This window comes from Amphiura filiformis, chromosome 5 (assembly GCF_039555335.1).
Source record: "Amphiura filiformis chromosome 5, Afil_fr2py, whole genome shotgun sequence".
NCBI lineage: Eukaryota > Metazoa > Echinodermata > Ophiuroidea > Amphilepidida > Amphiuridae > Amphiura > Amphiura filiformis.
In genome coordinates, this window is record NC_092632.1 from 78,292,869 (window position 1) to 78,309,333 (window position 16,465).

Here is a 16,465-nt window from a genome sequence, read left to right on the forward strand (position 1 = left end):
CAGTCTTGTTTTTATGCAGCGCACCTTGTCGGATATAATCAGTGATGCTTACTTGAGTTTTTGATGTTAACAATTTATTTTATTGATTTTAAAAATGCACATTAATTTGTTGAACGATGTTTGTATTAGTACAACGAATGCATTTGCTATAATTGTCACTAAACAGTTTGTTATTGATGTTGGTTTATTTGGAATACAAGCTCAAGGTGATTTCAAAATTGTTCCATGTTCTTTATTTCCTTTAATCATGTTAAAGGAAGGTGACCTGATATATTTAGAAAATTGAATTCTTTAAAATTGATGTATAACACAAAATGTACTCCCTTTCATGCATTCATGCAAAAAGAACATGTAAATGTGACTAATTACTGACATTTATACAGCGTGATAATCAGGATTAATATAGTCTACAGTGTTTTTATTAATGATATTCATGTTACAAATTGATATCAAATGAGAGATCCTGTTTTTCTCATTGACATATTGAAATTAGGAGTTCCAAATCGGTGTATTTCCGAAGATATCATCAAAAAACTGTCAAAAATTTGTCTCAAACGTGGTATACCACAGTTAAGACTAATTCAACGGTTTTTTGATGATTTCTTGGGAAATACACAGATTTGGAACACCTAATTTCAATATGTTAAAATATGAGGTTTCACCTGATACTAAAATCTGCATTTTGATGGGGTAAAGTAGAGGGATAATGCTGTCAATCAGGTTACCCACCTTTAATTTGTTACTTTGATTGAAGGAGAATAACAAATATGTGATTGTGTACCTCAGCAAACACCAAATTATGTTTTCATGACTACCATCTGCTGGTGACATACAGTGCAAAGGCAGGAGCCCTCTATATTTCTTCCCTACTTGATTATTTGGTTTACTAGTCTCAGCTTGATTACATAATGACCTTACTTCTAAATCTAATTTTGATTGTTTTGATCTGGCATGTAAGATGATGTCGTGTTTTGGTCATTCATGCCAAGTTTTGATAAGATCTGATATCTCATTTCATATGCACACATCAAATACGGACAGGTGCAAACCGGTTTTATAACCAAATATAAGCTGAGAAACGATTCCCTCTCAAAAGATGGTGTATAGACTTTTTGGTTTCATGTTACAATAATACTGTATTGCCATAAGGCTTATGACCACAGTGTGCAATGGTACCTGTGCCCACTGAAATAGGGGCCTCAGTATTTTTATAGCATGCTTTTTACTTTCACCATTCAAACTAAAAGGGTATCAATTTATGATACAAGAAATTCCTTTGAAAACACCATCACCACTCAAGTAGAAACTTGATTTATCGAATTTGTAAAAATAACACCCTGCTCTTTTAATTGATGGTACTTCCTGCCTACAAGAGAGCAATTAATACTTAACGGTCAAGTGTCTCTGCCGATTTGTCTCTATGTCGTCGTTTGGACAAGCCACACACATGCCTGACAGTACTTAGTCAATTAAACCTAGTAAGATTTTTGCTTATAGAATGATCTATTGATTAAAGAAAATGCCTTCACTGCAATAACAGTGCCTCTCATGTAAACCTTCAATTCATTGAATATTTTACTGCAATGAAATTTTATTGTTTGAGTTTATATTCAAATAATTCTTTTCCTGTTTTGTTTTGTTTGATTTGATGTACTTATAATTGCCAAGATATCAAATTATGATTCTTATTTTTGATAATACAGTAATGTAGTTTTAATTGACATTTCAGGAAATATATTAAATATTGTGCCATGTATGCCCTTGTAATGTTTTTAATTCCCAGTCAAGATGGTTGTTTAGACAGTGTCAGTAATTCCAAAACAATCATGAATGATGCCCGACTTCTAACCCCCGTTATAAAAGAAGAGATTGGAGGTCCACCTGCCAGTAGATACATTACAAATAAGACGCTTGTCAAACGTGTAACTAATACATACATCCAAGCATGGCAAAGTTTTTATAAGATAGAACAAATATTCAGGTGCAGATTTGTTCACAGGTGAATTATATCTATATTTATAAAACTATGTTCATATTTGATTGTTTGAAAGCCTATTCAGTGATCCCAGCGAAAGTGTACGAAAAAATTAAACCAAGTATAAATTGCCTAAAAGTGAAGGATAAGTCATTAAAATTGACATCAGGTATTTTTTTAATGAAAATTTGGCGAAAAATAAGAAAATGCAGTATTGACAAAGTTGAAACCCCATTTAAATGCATGTAGCTAATTTCTTGACTTGGGTAGAGAAATTACAGATTCATTTAAAATGTCTCATTTTGTTTTTACTACCAGGCCTTTCGGCTTAACCACAAGCAGGCTATGTTAGCACTACTATGACGCTAACAAAGAAGCCAAAAGCTGAATTTTGATCATTTTTATGATCCTCTGGATGAGCAAATCACTCAATAGTCCTTGAAATGTTGCAAGTATGAATATAGTTCCCACAATGTAGATTTTCTGTGTTGTTGTTTTGTTTTGATTGTATAAATCACCTATATTTTTAATTAGATTGAGAATATATATCAGATGTATCATACACACTGTATCAGCTTTTTAAGATTTTTGGTCACATACACGATACATTTTTCCAACTTGGAATAGAAACTCTATGCACTTAAAAATTGTAAATATATTTTATCGACATAAGAGTGCTATAAAGTTCTCATAACAAAATTCTATTCCATATTTACTGAAGAAAAACATTTTTATGATATTCTGTCATTTCTTTAATGGTTGTATTGACAGAAACATGTTAATTGCCAGTTGACAACAATGGAGCTGTCAACAGAAACATTGTTAGCTCATTGTTTAAAGTTTTAAGTTGAAAATATGTGTTTATCTGTATTGATTTATGTAATTATTTCCTACATTGGGATATATTCCAGTTGAAATCCATACACCCCCTATGCAAGACACAACATTTATCTCCCACACAGGGAGTGTGAATTTCATATAGGATTACCTGAATGGGTGACTCCATTGGAAATCTACACCCCTGTACGATTAAGGGCATGTCTTCCATAGGGAGTAAGGATTTCAACTGGAATAGCCCATTGTTTCCTATGTTACTTTCTGTAAATGTTCTGCTCTATCTCTGAAGATGATTTCATTCATGAAAGGATGTTTAAAATCAAGGCCCAAATTTGTCACTTGCTAATTTATAATTGAGAGGTGTTCACATGTTAGGAAAGTTGCAACACAACTGTTAACTTGCTTAGTCGTAAATTTGAGCATTGTATTTTAGTAAAATCTTACCGGAAGGCACTCATTAACCAAAACTTTGGTGATCATGCACTTAGCAAAATAAATCATTATTTTTTCGACTATCTGGACAAGTTGAAATTTGGTGGACTAATCGTAAACCAGATTATCTGAGCTAATGTGCGTATTAAGCATGTGTCTAAGATAAGCATGGGTCATGTTATCATAACCTATTCGATTTTGGCTTGTAACTTCAAATCTTGTGTCATCTTTTTGGGTAAGCAGGATACTTACGGAGTAGTGTATAATTATGAAGATTATCATTTTATCCAGCTATTAATTTGAGAATATAATTTGATCAACTGGATTTATCTATTATGAGTGGCAGAAATTCAGTAGATGATACATCCGGAATAGGGTGTGAAATATTGCCATTTGTTGTCCAATAGATCTGATTATAATTTCAAATTCATAGGACTGGTGTATAATTTATGGAAAAGAGGATGTAGATAATATTTGACAAAATCAGAAATTATAGCCAACTAAATGTTAACTTGCGGTATACCAGTACTGGGTCAAAAGTACCAGTACTTGATATAACCTAGTTGCATGATACTGGTCTCGTCAAAAATGAGACTGGCTGGCTGGACTATAACATTTTGCAATTGTCAAATGTTGCGTACTCTCCATAACTAATTTTGTATGTTTTACTCGGCTACTAACTAGACACATATGAGACTTGTCCCGTTAATGAGTACTATTTTGAGAAGAAACGCAATAATTTGAAGCATATTTATATCGTAGTCAATTGTGTGCATTCAGGTATACACCTTCTTAATTTTGGGATTGCAGCAAATGGAGAGAGGAGGGTAAAGAGCTGATTTCCCAAAGATTGGCACAGCATCTTCTTGAGTGCCTTATAACTCATGATAACTTAGTATGCAGTTGGGAAACATACCATGGATTTGGGGTATTATCCAAGGACCATGTATTCTCAATGGTTGGTATTTACAAAACGGGGACTAACATTAGACCTGGGCTAAAGTGGATGTTCCTCTTCATGACATTGTTGCAAGTAGGGGCAATAGGATATCCTGAAATACTGATTTTGAAAATTAGTATTTTCCTCTACTTTTTGTACAGGGAAAGGAAGATTTAAACATCTTGACATAACTGATATTCCTGTAATCAGAGGGGACCATTTTGTTTATTTCCTCTGTCTTTATGATATCATAAGAATGCAAAACAGTTGAGCATGTCAGATTTGAGTACTAGCACTTCATTAACTGGTTCTCATTGGTAAGGTTGTTGAATTAGATCAAGCTCCATTGATCAAAGCCCCTTTTTACCCCAGCCCAAATTTGCATGGGATATTACACCCGGAATTGATTCATAAATGCTCTCCTCCTCCTCATCAGTAGTTCCAGCTGCAATAGGAGTTTACTAACCGAAAAGCAGTTTCACAAACTTGATTTCAAATAAAATGCTAATATTTCTTATTTGTGAAATTCAAAGTAAAACTGTGATGTAATAAAAGCAAACTGAGTAATTTGTTTGTGAAATTTATTTGAAGATAATGGTCAAAAAGTGTTTCAATTCCATTGTATTACATTGTGTTCAGAAAAATATCACTCAAAAACTTATATGGGCAAGAATGTTCAATGTAAACAATATGAAAATTAAATAGGAAGTAATTTTAAATGCCTATGCTACTAAATTTGATACACTCACTTCCACCGGTTTTCAGCGATTTCACCGGCTCAACCGGCATCTTCAGTAGATATTATTACTCTGATACGTTGGATGACATCACATACATGTATTGATGATGTCATGCAAGAAAATATTGCACTCCCCCCCTTTGGTTATGGAGGGTTAGTCAGGATGTTATCCCAAGAGGAATCAAGGGGGGTGCAACATCTTCTTTGATGATGACATCAACATCTGTGACATCAGAAGAAGAACATCACTAGCAACAACAAATCTGCAAGAGTAATAACACGCACTGAAGATGCCGGTTGAGTACTATAAGTTCAAATTTCTTTCTATTTTAGTTGTTTCCTGCAATGTGTGAATATTCATTATTATAAAATGACAATTTGCTTCACAAATTACTCATTTTGCTTGAATAAGTCGCATATATCCAAAGATTATCTTAATATTTATATGATCAGGTTTTTGATTTGGTCTGTATTCATAATTTTGTAAACAATAATAGCAACAAATTTACTCTATCAACCATATTTTGTTGCTTTCAGAACGAGATTCAAATTGTATATTTTGTAGCTACTGTATAATTTCTTTTTGTTATGCAGACGACACTCAACTCAAGCAGAAGACAGTTGTTACGGGGTTGTCTGCAGAACTATATAATGCGCCACTTTATGCAAATTATTTGCTGTATAAATTTTGATGTTGCATAAATTGGTATAAATTAACTTCTCAGTATTTATTTTGTACAAAGCAAAGTACTACAGCATTAAGTTAACTGTGAAATGTTAATAGTTGGATAATAATGCCAACTATATATATATACATGTACTATATCTGCCGGAGATGGGGAGAACTTTTGTCTTTTATTTTGCTAAGATTTTACTGTAATGGTACATGGTAAGTTCTTGAATTGTACCCATTTTGTGTGTTTATTATCTGAATTCAACTTGAAATAAATAAACGTTAAGAATTATTTAATAAATAACTGTGTCGTATGATTTATTTTTGCGATGTTTACATAATTATATATCACAATATGTAACCTGCTGCCACGAAATGGGCGTAAATTCGCAAGTTTGGTAATTTTGAAACATCCTGGCTGCTGAGTTGATGTTCTTTGTTTTAATATGCTCCTGTACAAGTAGTTTGTCCTTTGTGAAAGGCCCATTGTGTCCCCATTCACAAAGGACATCAGACATACTATCAGGATCTTAGCTAGGTTTGCTCATCATTTGAATAAAATTGCCTGTCCTAATTTGACCTTTAAAAGCATTTACCAGACTTCTGCAGCCCATTGGGTTCAATGAGTTCATTATGTATTGCTATAGCCTTGTTTTGCAAATATGGTCTGCTAAAAAGGTCAATATCCTTTCTCAACACCTTATATTATAACACCGCAATTACAATGTAGCATCTGTCAAAGGCATTAATTTTGCCTGTCCCAGGAGCTAATCCCCCATCTGAAATGACAGGCAGACAGGTGGCTAGCTAAGACACTGCATACTATTGGCTTGAACAGGTGCGTGTGAAACAAAGAACACCAAAGCAGCAGCCAGGACATCTTGAAACTACCAACTTTTAAGTTAGACTTTACACTCACATTGTGGTAGCAGGTCACATATTTTACTTTGCAGCACAGAATGTGTCATTGCCATTTCTAAGATCAAAAAAATTTCATTTTTCCATTTTGGGCTATTTTAGAAATTTGTGCTGATTTAATCATCATTTGGCAAGTTTGTGTAACAGTTGGCAACTGACTTATTTTTGTTAATTCGGGTTTGCAGAATTTGTATATTTTGTCTGCCAAGCAATATTTAATTCCAATCACCTAAAAATGGACCCCTAAAATGGCCCTAAGTTATGAAGCTCATTAGGTCCATAGTCAATTTGCATGTTGTACTGGAGATTAAAAAGTTGCTCTGATTTTTGTAAAAATGGTGGCAAGTGGTTCCTCAGGCTCTTGGGATTCAGGAAAAGAATAGTTTGCCCTATCTGCAAGGTGAAGTTCAGAAGAGTATGTCATATAAAGACAAAGGCCATTGGATCCTAATCAACCCTGAAGTTTTAACTTCTTGCTATGTAACATACTAACCAGACATTGCTGATAGTGCAAACTATTCTTTTTCTGAAACCTCTTAAGCTAGATGAACAATTTGCCAACAATTTGACGAAAATTGGAGCAACTTTGGCCCTGTGTCAATATGCTAATCGACCTTGGACTTTTTTGGCCTTATAAATCTTACTACAGGTCATACACAAAAACTCTCTTCCATGGACACTAAATACAAGGCAATGATTTTGCTGCAACTTTCAAATCTTGGTGTACTTTCATTTAAATGTATATTGGGACCATTGCAACAAATTAGGTGTCATAATGCGTAGAAATAAACTCAAGAAAAGTTTGGGTAGTTTTTCCAAGCATCTATAACTCGGGATTATTTGTGACATGTTCATATCGTGTTGTATATCTTTGGATAGCTACTCCATGGCATTCCTTCAACCAGGATTCGTCGCAGGTCATTCAATGTGGTTGCATTGGCTACTCTGGCACGCACAACACGACCAAACTTAACTGGTCCCACAAGTGTTCATCTCTACTCCCATAGCTTCCCATATTCTGTAGGTAGTTCCTGACTACCCTGGCTCTGTGCATGGGGGCGAGCATTGTCATCTTGGAAGATTGCATAGGTCCCAGATTATGAAAATATAGGATTGCAGCTTGTTGCACACAATATAAATGGTCAATTTGGCACATTCTGTTTTAGGTCCCACTACATTCACAAGACATGTACTCAGATGTGAAAAAGGCGATTGTTTCAATGTGATGTCATTATTAAGGGGAATAAAGTAGCTATCCATTGATATACAACACGATAAGAACATGTCACAAATAAGCTGAGATAAAGATGCTTGAAAAAACTTTCCAAACTTTTGTTGAAGAGTTTAAATTCTGCTTCGAATGCATATCTCAAATTTGGCATACAAACAACCGTTTTGGAATAATGGTAATTTATTAACGGGGGGGAAAAAACTTTTTGGTAGATGTTTAATAAACATTATTTATAAAGACAAGAAGGAACTTTCCCACTGTCCAATAGTGCCTTCTCATTCTTCCAAACCAAAGTGCAATTACATGTAGGCCTACGTTATGTAATCATTCCTATCATTTGTTGTACTATTCGCAAGTCGATGGGAAGTTATTGGTCAAGTTATAGTGATATCTAGCAGATAAAGCGTGAGAATCAGCAATCGAGTCATAATTGGACTAAAAACAATTAAAATGTGTTTCTTCTTGTTTTGTGACCAGGCAGGCAACTCACATTATGCATTTGGGTTAATTAAATCATGCTCGATTATTTCGGCTATTTTCCGATATTTTCAACTAAAATTTAGGGTTATGGATAGGATTTGTTTCGTACCATCTTACACGAAGCATATGCCCAAATTTTGGCTTTGATTCTCGATATATTCGCCTCATAAAAGGAAATTTGACAAGAGTTATATTTTTATACAATTGTACAAACATAGACAGGCATTGCACACTCAATTAGGGGATTTCAACAGGGCAATGTCATCAGGAAAATGAAAGTTCTTTACAATTACACTTACGACATATATGGAGCGGTGAGGATATGTTTCAACCCCGGATGGCACAGTAGCGTAGCCAGGATTTTGGGAGGGCGCAAAGCCAAATTTTCGTCCCCATTTGTCAATTTTGTGTCCCATTTTTAGTCATTTTAAGGACAATCCCTCATTTCAAATATTGAGTTTTGGTTTTGGTTTAGTGACGTGGTTTCCTATTATCCTGCCTAAGCTCTTGACTGACATGATTATCGATATCTTTGTTTCTACCCTTTGTTAGAAACTTAAAATTTGTAGCAAGGAGATTTGGTTTTCATTTCAGTTTGTTATATAATCGTGTGAAGAAGATAAATCACTTGGTTTGAAGTTACCTGATCTAAGTATGCAAAAGAAATGTTTAAATTTCGCAGTGCAGTATTCACGAGCAGAGAAATCAAGCATGATTGCTCCTTCAGATAGGGTAGACATGATCTCGGATTCAGTATAATAGGATCACCTGTTAAACATAGTTCTTTTTGTATAATTCCAGGAAAAACGTAAATGTTTACTCACATTAATAGTGACGTTTCCTTTTATAGGCGACAAGAACCGCCTATACATGCTATATGAGAGTAAACATGGTAAACACCTACGATTTTCATGGAATTGTACAAAAAAGAACTATGTTGACCTCGAGATAGAAAACCGACAAACCTAAAGGAGGAAACCAAACGTCAGTTCAAACAAGCTCTGAAGAAGGGAGACATGAACTTCTAAGGAGCTGAAGAAAGAGTTTCATATTAGATTACATAACAAAGTAAGGAAGTTGGAACTGAGAAAACTGGAGAATGCCTCAAGCAGCAAATTTTAGAAGGAATCCACACCAGTTTGCTAAGAAATTTCTAAATATCTAAATAGAAACCCAACATTTCACAAACCTGCTGCAGAAAAGTACTTCAATTCTGTCAACAATGATAAGAAGCGTGGCTATATGTATCACCCACTGAACATGCTGAAAGGGATGAAAAGACCGTCACACCCTAAACAAACCCTTCAATACCAAACCACCAAGTTTCACAGAACTGACTGATTATCTTATGAAACGAAGAAACTCCAGCGCTCCAGGAATCAATCGCATTCCTTACTTAGTGTGGAAGAAGTGCCCTAAAACAACAGAACTCCTCCACGAAGTAATCTGCAATATCTGGAGAAGCTTGGAGAACAGGTGATATTCCAATGAGCTGGCGAGTGGGAGAAACCATTCTTATTTCCAAAGATGAAAATACATCTGAACCCGCTAACTTCGAACCAATCACACTTAAGAATACAAAATGCTAACCTTGGAATGGGACTCCTAGCTCAGAGGACCATAAGTTACCTGACTGAGAACGAATACTTTAAATATTGACAGAGAGTCTGCAAAGCAGAAACTAACAGACATGCTGATAAAGACAGACAAAAGCTTATACTCAATGGAATCATGAAGATGTGGATATATAATAATGCAATCTTACCCAAATTGACATGGGAGTTAACTACAACTTCCCAATTACGTACATCGAGACTGTGGAAGCAACCTGCAGAATAAGCAAATGTACCACCAACAGTGCTCTATACAGAAGCAGGAAGAAGTACGAACTTCACCTTAAAAGACTCATCACTTCTGTAAAATGCATGCAAGGCATCAAGCACCATCTCAACAAGTATTCTATAGATGAAAGAACACAGACTCTCTACAAAGACAGCCTCCAAAGAAAAGAAAAGAAATCAAGGTGGAATGGAGTCAGAGAACTCGAACAAAGAGAGTGACATCTAATACTGAATGATAATGGCAGAGGTCAAACAGACAGGCAGGCCTTGGTTTTAAAAAGAACCAGAAACTATTAAAAGACATGAAACCCCAAGAACACAGGGAATTCCTCACTAGTCTAGTAAAAGACGTAGATGAAGATGACATGCTTGTGTACCTCTATGGCTGCGCCAAACAAGGACAGTGGTTCATGGGACTCTGTCATGCAAGTAGATACATCGTGGAAGAAACTCCTGTATGCATGGACACCAGAGCTCCTATCATTCCATGTCAATGCTATCCACGACTAACGTCCATCACCAGCTAATTTGAGACTCTGGGGAAAGACCAACCTTGGATCCTGCCTTTTGTGTCATCATAATAACAGTACCCTGTTCCATATCTTAAATAGATATTCTCTGCAGAGTGGTAGATACAACTGGAGACATGCGGGGAGACATGATCAGACACTGAAAGCTGTAGCAGATGGCATAATGCCCTTCATTGAAGAGGCAAATGAATTACTTCTCTAACATTCCAAATGAACTTGTTCAAAGACAACAGGATCTTGTAGTAATAGCTGTAATTGACAGAAGAAAAATTCTCGGTAATTGGACGAGGCCGAATTATCCATTCATAAGTAGAGGGACGTTGACACTAGTGGTACATTGGCCAGTGTAGGCTGGGGGGTTTGAGAGTGTAGGCTACTGCAGTACGGGAAGCTCCAAGATATAATGGTACAGTTAAAACACATATCCCAAGAAACGTCTAGAGTCTGTGTGCAGCCTTGTTGTTCTTCAATTGGAGTTTGGCTCCCACGTGTTGGTGAAGTTGACCTAAATTGGCAGGTCCTGAGCAGCCGGTGGAGGTAGTCATGGTAGTTGATGGTTGACTATTGCTGTTGTTAAAGAGTGGAGCAGAGCTAAGGTGTTCTCTAGCTCTCCATTCTGTAGGTCCTTTTCAGTCGGCCCGGGGTTGGTCGGTCACCGTTTCTCAAGTTTTCTTGACCTTGACGCTGGTGGTGGTAAAGCAAGACACATTGCCCCAAATCCATGTGAAAGACATAAAGCGTCACATTTATAAATGCAGATCGATTGGTTATTCTTTGTCAAATATTATTAGTAACAAACCAACAATCGTCAGGAAAGTTTAAGCCAAACTAATGACGTAAAATGAAAGCAAACTCACTTGGCCGATTATCTTAGTCATAGGCGTAGATCCTAGGGGATGGGGGGGTAAACCCCCCCATATTTTGCTTGGGGGGTGGTCCATACAATCACCACCCCTAATGTTGGACGCCTGTATATGGGTTTCGACCAAATTAACCTCATATTTGGCCATTTTGGCCCAAAAGTGCCAATTTTTCGCGGGCTTCGCGCGCATTTATTCCACTTTTGCACCATCAGCTTCATTATGCAATTTTTTCGCGCGCTTCTTGGCAAAAACAGCAAAAAGTAGGTATAGAGAAAATCAGCATCCGAAAGTCCGCGTGGCACATGCCCGGGGGGGGGGGGCATGGTGGCGAGAATCTAAAACACAAAGGTCCCCTTATTTGAATCTGGTTAGGCCGATACTGTGCACTCACAGAAATGCGTTAATAAAAGTGACGGTGCAGTACTTCGTGTTGAAGTATATAGAAGGCTAATGCAATTTAAAATGTTATCAAAATGTTTTGCAAAAATAATTTACAATAACATTACAACATAAAGACGTTATTGTAGTGTAGTGTTTTATCATCTAAATCGTTTTAAAAACGTTTTCACGATCTTTATACAGGGTGTATCAAAATATAACTGCAACTGCATTTTTACACGGCTCACAAAAATAGCCACTGACTCCTATGGTCCTTGTGGGATGACAAGATGTTGATTCAACTATCAAGTAAAGTATATGACCACTTCATACTTTTTAATCTAGTAGCATTTTTCAAACTGTATACTTAATTTTGATACACCCTGTATAAACGGCCCGACATGTTGGGTCTATATGTTTTGGAACACGGAATACTACATGTAGTATAACATATTCGGAGGCGAAGGTGCGTAGCGATTCGATTTCAATGGAATATAAGACGTTTTATAGGGTAGATGCGGTATTGTTGGTCGAAGCAGCAAAAAAAAATCGATTTTTATTGTCTAAATAAATATATTATTGAAAAATAACAATTTGATGTTTTGCAAACGTTCATTCTACAAATCATATACTTTGAAACCTTGCTTAATTTATTGTTGTTAATGAGTTATGTATACATTTTACAAAAGTGTTGTTGTTTCAGCCCTCTTTACAACATAACTCAAGAACCACAGGACCTACAAAAGTATTTCTGTGATATTTGAATTCTTCTACACGCTCGCAAGGAAATGAGTAATGTAATTTTTGCCAAAGCTCACTACCATTCGCAAGATCTTGTGAACTACCAAATCGCAACACTTTAAAATAGTGTATCCAGTTAGCAACCTGGACAACCGATTCTTTAGAAATGCTTAGTCGCGCTGAAAGTCGATCGATACATGTTAAAATCAGCACAATTCAGAGATACACCTTTTTGCTATGAAATTAATTTTCTCGGTCAAATATAAAGCAATATTTTTTTTTCTTCAGTAATGTGTGTTAAAAACTTGGTGCTTGGATATACATTTTTTTACAAATCCTGGTGTTAAAATTAAGCATCAAATTGTGTCTTTTAGTGTGATATTTTTGATTTTTATAGGCCTTCAGTTCGCCCGCGAGCTTTTTACGGAATTCATTTTTAGCGTCTCAAACTAATATAGTTTGCTAAAGAAAGATATTTCCCACCTCTGTAAAGCACATCGTGTGGGTCTATATATTATAGTTTTGTTAGAATTTCCGTTTTTATTTTACCCCTTTTCCCTTCATACTCCGAAAATGTCTAACTCAGTACTTTTATCTCGAGAGCAACCAGCAGAAATAGTCCATATTTCCTTTGTTGTTTATCCAGGTCAATTTTCCATTGAAAGCAAATTGCCCGACCAGCGATTTGGTAGCCCAAATCCCCAATTGAGTGTTCTGGTTAAACATGATCAGTAGGAGCGCTTTTGGCCTGGGAATTTCTTTGCTATATTGAAGTTCTAGCAACACTGTAGCATAGATGAACTCCTGGATGGGGCAGCTTTAATTAGCATGAGGCCGCATTGATATGTAAATAGCGTATTGTTATTTAAATTTGCGCCCAGACGTATTGAGGGCGACAGTCATGTTATCCAGACGGAGAATGGCTGCATATGCCGGGCATGTCAATTTGCTGAGTGAAGGCTGATAATCACCTTTCTGTATAGGTAATAAGCTAGTATATTTCGTGTACCAGTTGGTTATAACAAAAATTAGTATCATATTAAATATATTAAATGTATAAACTTTGAAATTTACACGAATTTGAAGAGCAGAGCTTCGAAATGTAGCTAAGTCAGGTGATGTGAAATTCTGCTGCGTGACCCCCTCTGCGTGGTAGAATTATATTCATAAAACATTGAATTTAACAGATATCATGGGTAGCCAACCACGATTTATCAGCATTTAAAATATATGTTAATTAACAAAGATAAATAATAAAGAGTACAAATGGCAATTAACTAGTAAACAAGCCTGAAATCTTAAAATGTTGCCACGTGATTTCCCGAACACATGATATGTTAACATGTGACCACTATTCAGATTTACCGTAAATATTTGGAGTATGCTTGCACATCATGCACATACACGTGCATTTCTTTACTTCCGTATAAAATCAATAATTCATGCTGGGAGCCAAGTAACATTGTCTGCTCAGAGCAGATTGGTATTTTATTTTACTTGAGAGCATAATAGAAATACATGAAGACGAATAAGGCGCCATGATGGAAGGTCAGGTCGGGTATCAAAGGTTATTATAACTTAAATACTACTTGTATTTCCCACCTTGCCTCTGTCACATAATTTCCTTCATATTATTGACAGCAAGTCCTAATTTTGACTTTGCTATTGCAAAATGTCATTTCATACCAAATTAGTAGACTTTCTTTGAAAAAACATATCACTGGTGCCTGATGGGAATACCCGTCCGCCATTTCATTAAACTGGATCGTTTTCGCCTGTTTTGTGCCCAGATGTATTGGCGTCGCGCTATCCTCGCATTGACCAGGCAAAGGTCGCAAAACTAACAACGTTGTTATTTGCCAAACTCAATTAACATGATCCAAGGGTCGAACATGAATTATTCATAACGAGCTATAACGGATCGATAACTGGCCTCACTTTCTAGCTAGTAAACCAGCTGAATTTTTCATAGATTTTGCGTTGCTAATAGAACAACCGTGAATTTAGTGTCACCCCCTTGACTGTAGCCATGCCGGTATTCCTATTAAACCCAGGGATATCGATCCACAATGCTAGTATTAGCCTTAGATTTCACTCGTTGATTTTGACAAATGGTCAGCCGGCAGTAAAAATGGTGAAATGAAAACGCAAATTCTGACAAAACTATATATGATATATCGCTCACGGTGATGTGCGTTAGAAAGTTGGGAAAAATCCTTCATTAGCGAACTATCTTACTTTGAAAAGCTAAAAAGTTGAAAAAAAAAAGGCTCGCGGGCAGAGTTTAAGCCTATCAAAATCGAAAATCTTACACTAAATGACTAAATTTCACGCCTAAGTTTAACACTAGAATTTGAAAAAAAATACAGTATCAAGCACTACAATTTTTCTGACATTTACTGAAAAAATTAAAATGATTGCTTTTCATTTGGCCGAGAAAATTAATTTTACATCGAAAAGGTGTAACTAAAAATTTAGCTCATTTCAACACCAAATTCGATCGTTTGTATTGCCTCATTAAATGACTGAGTGAGCCTTGCCAAACAAAAGAATCGGTTGTCCAGGATGCTAACTGTATCTATTACTACTAGTGTACCTTGAACGTTTTGTGTTAGCAGTCCATTGCATTCGTTTATCCAGGTATTATCAATTGACCTCGGGCAATTGAGCACTGACCCGGCACTACTTATGATTATTGGAAGAAATTACCTATTTTGGACAATGGCCGAGGTCCAATTTCTAATGTAATGCAATCCTATAAATAATGTAAGGAAAATAGCGCGCGTATTGCTTTCTGGCGGCCGGTTTTTTTTTGGTTTTTTGGCGTGTTGCATTTTTTTGTAATATTTGTGTGGAAAACGAAAGAAAAGAAAAGAAAGAAGCTATAGAAATAATTTACGATCAGCAACGACTCTGTTATGATTTGTAGTTACATTAGCTTACATTAATAAACATTTGATTTTTTGTTTTATTTTCTTAATAAATGTTCAAGGAAGTGTCTTTCTTCTTGTATTATTTCAAATAAAATAATCACCGCATTGAGCGTTGCAGTTTTTTTGAAATTTTTGTATTAAAAAAAACAGCATTGCGCATTGCACTTTTTATTCCTGCTAGCCATATACCTGGAAACCCAATAGTTTCCTATGTAATATATAGAATCTATTATATTAATATGCGACTGCTTATATGTTTGTCAGGGGTGTTTGTTCGTTCAGTCGGTCCATAAGTCAGGGTCCACTATAATAGACAATCCCAAAGATAAAACCATTAATGCATAAAAGCCAGAAAGAAATCTTATAAAATATCATGCTGTCTGGGTTTTTTTAATATATTGTGATCATTCTGAGCTATTCTGAAACTACTTGCGTGACTTTGTTCCCGGTTTTTGCTGAACCATGAAATGGTATCAGCCTATAAGAGTGAATGTTACTAGCTTACTTACTAGCTTACTTACTAGCTTACTTACTAGCTTACTTACTAAGTTACTAGCTTACTGACTAACCATTTGGTCTGAAATGGACATATCTCTAAATGCCACGAAGGTATGACCCCATGAGTGGTGTCATATGAAAGAGGAAAACATAAAGAATATAATAAAAATATTTCCAAACGTCGGAGGTCATCCAGGGGTCACAGGGGTCAAAAAAGGTCATTTTAACTGAAAATGCTCCGATTGAGCTTAAATTTAAATGCAATGATCCTTATGACATTCTAAACATGTTTAAAACATTTGAAAATTTATTTAAGGCCATTAAGGGGTCATAAAGGGGTCAAAGGTCAAGGTTGTCAAAATGCTCCAATTGAGCTGAAATTTAAATGCAATGATCCAACAGTGGTGACAGCACAACTGAAATTAAGAGAAGACTGGCTATTGCAAGGACAACTGT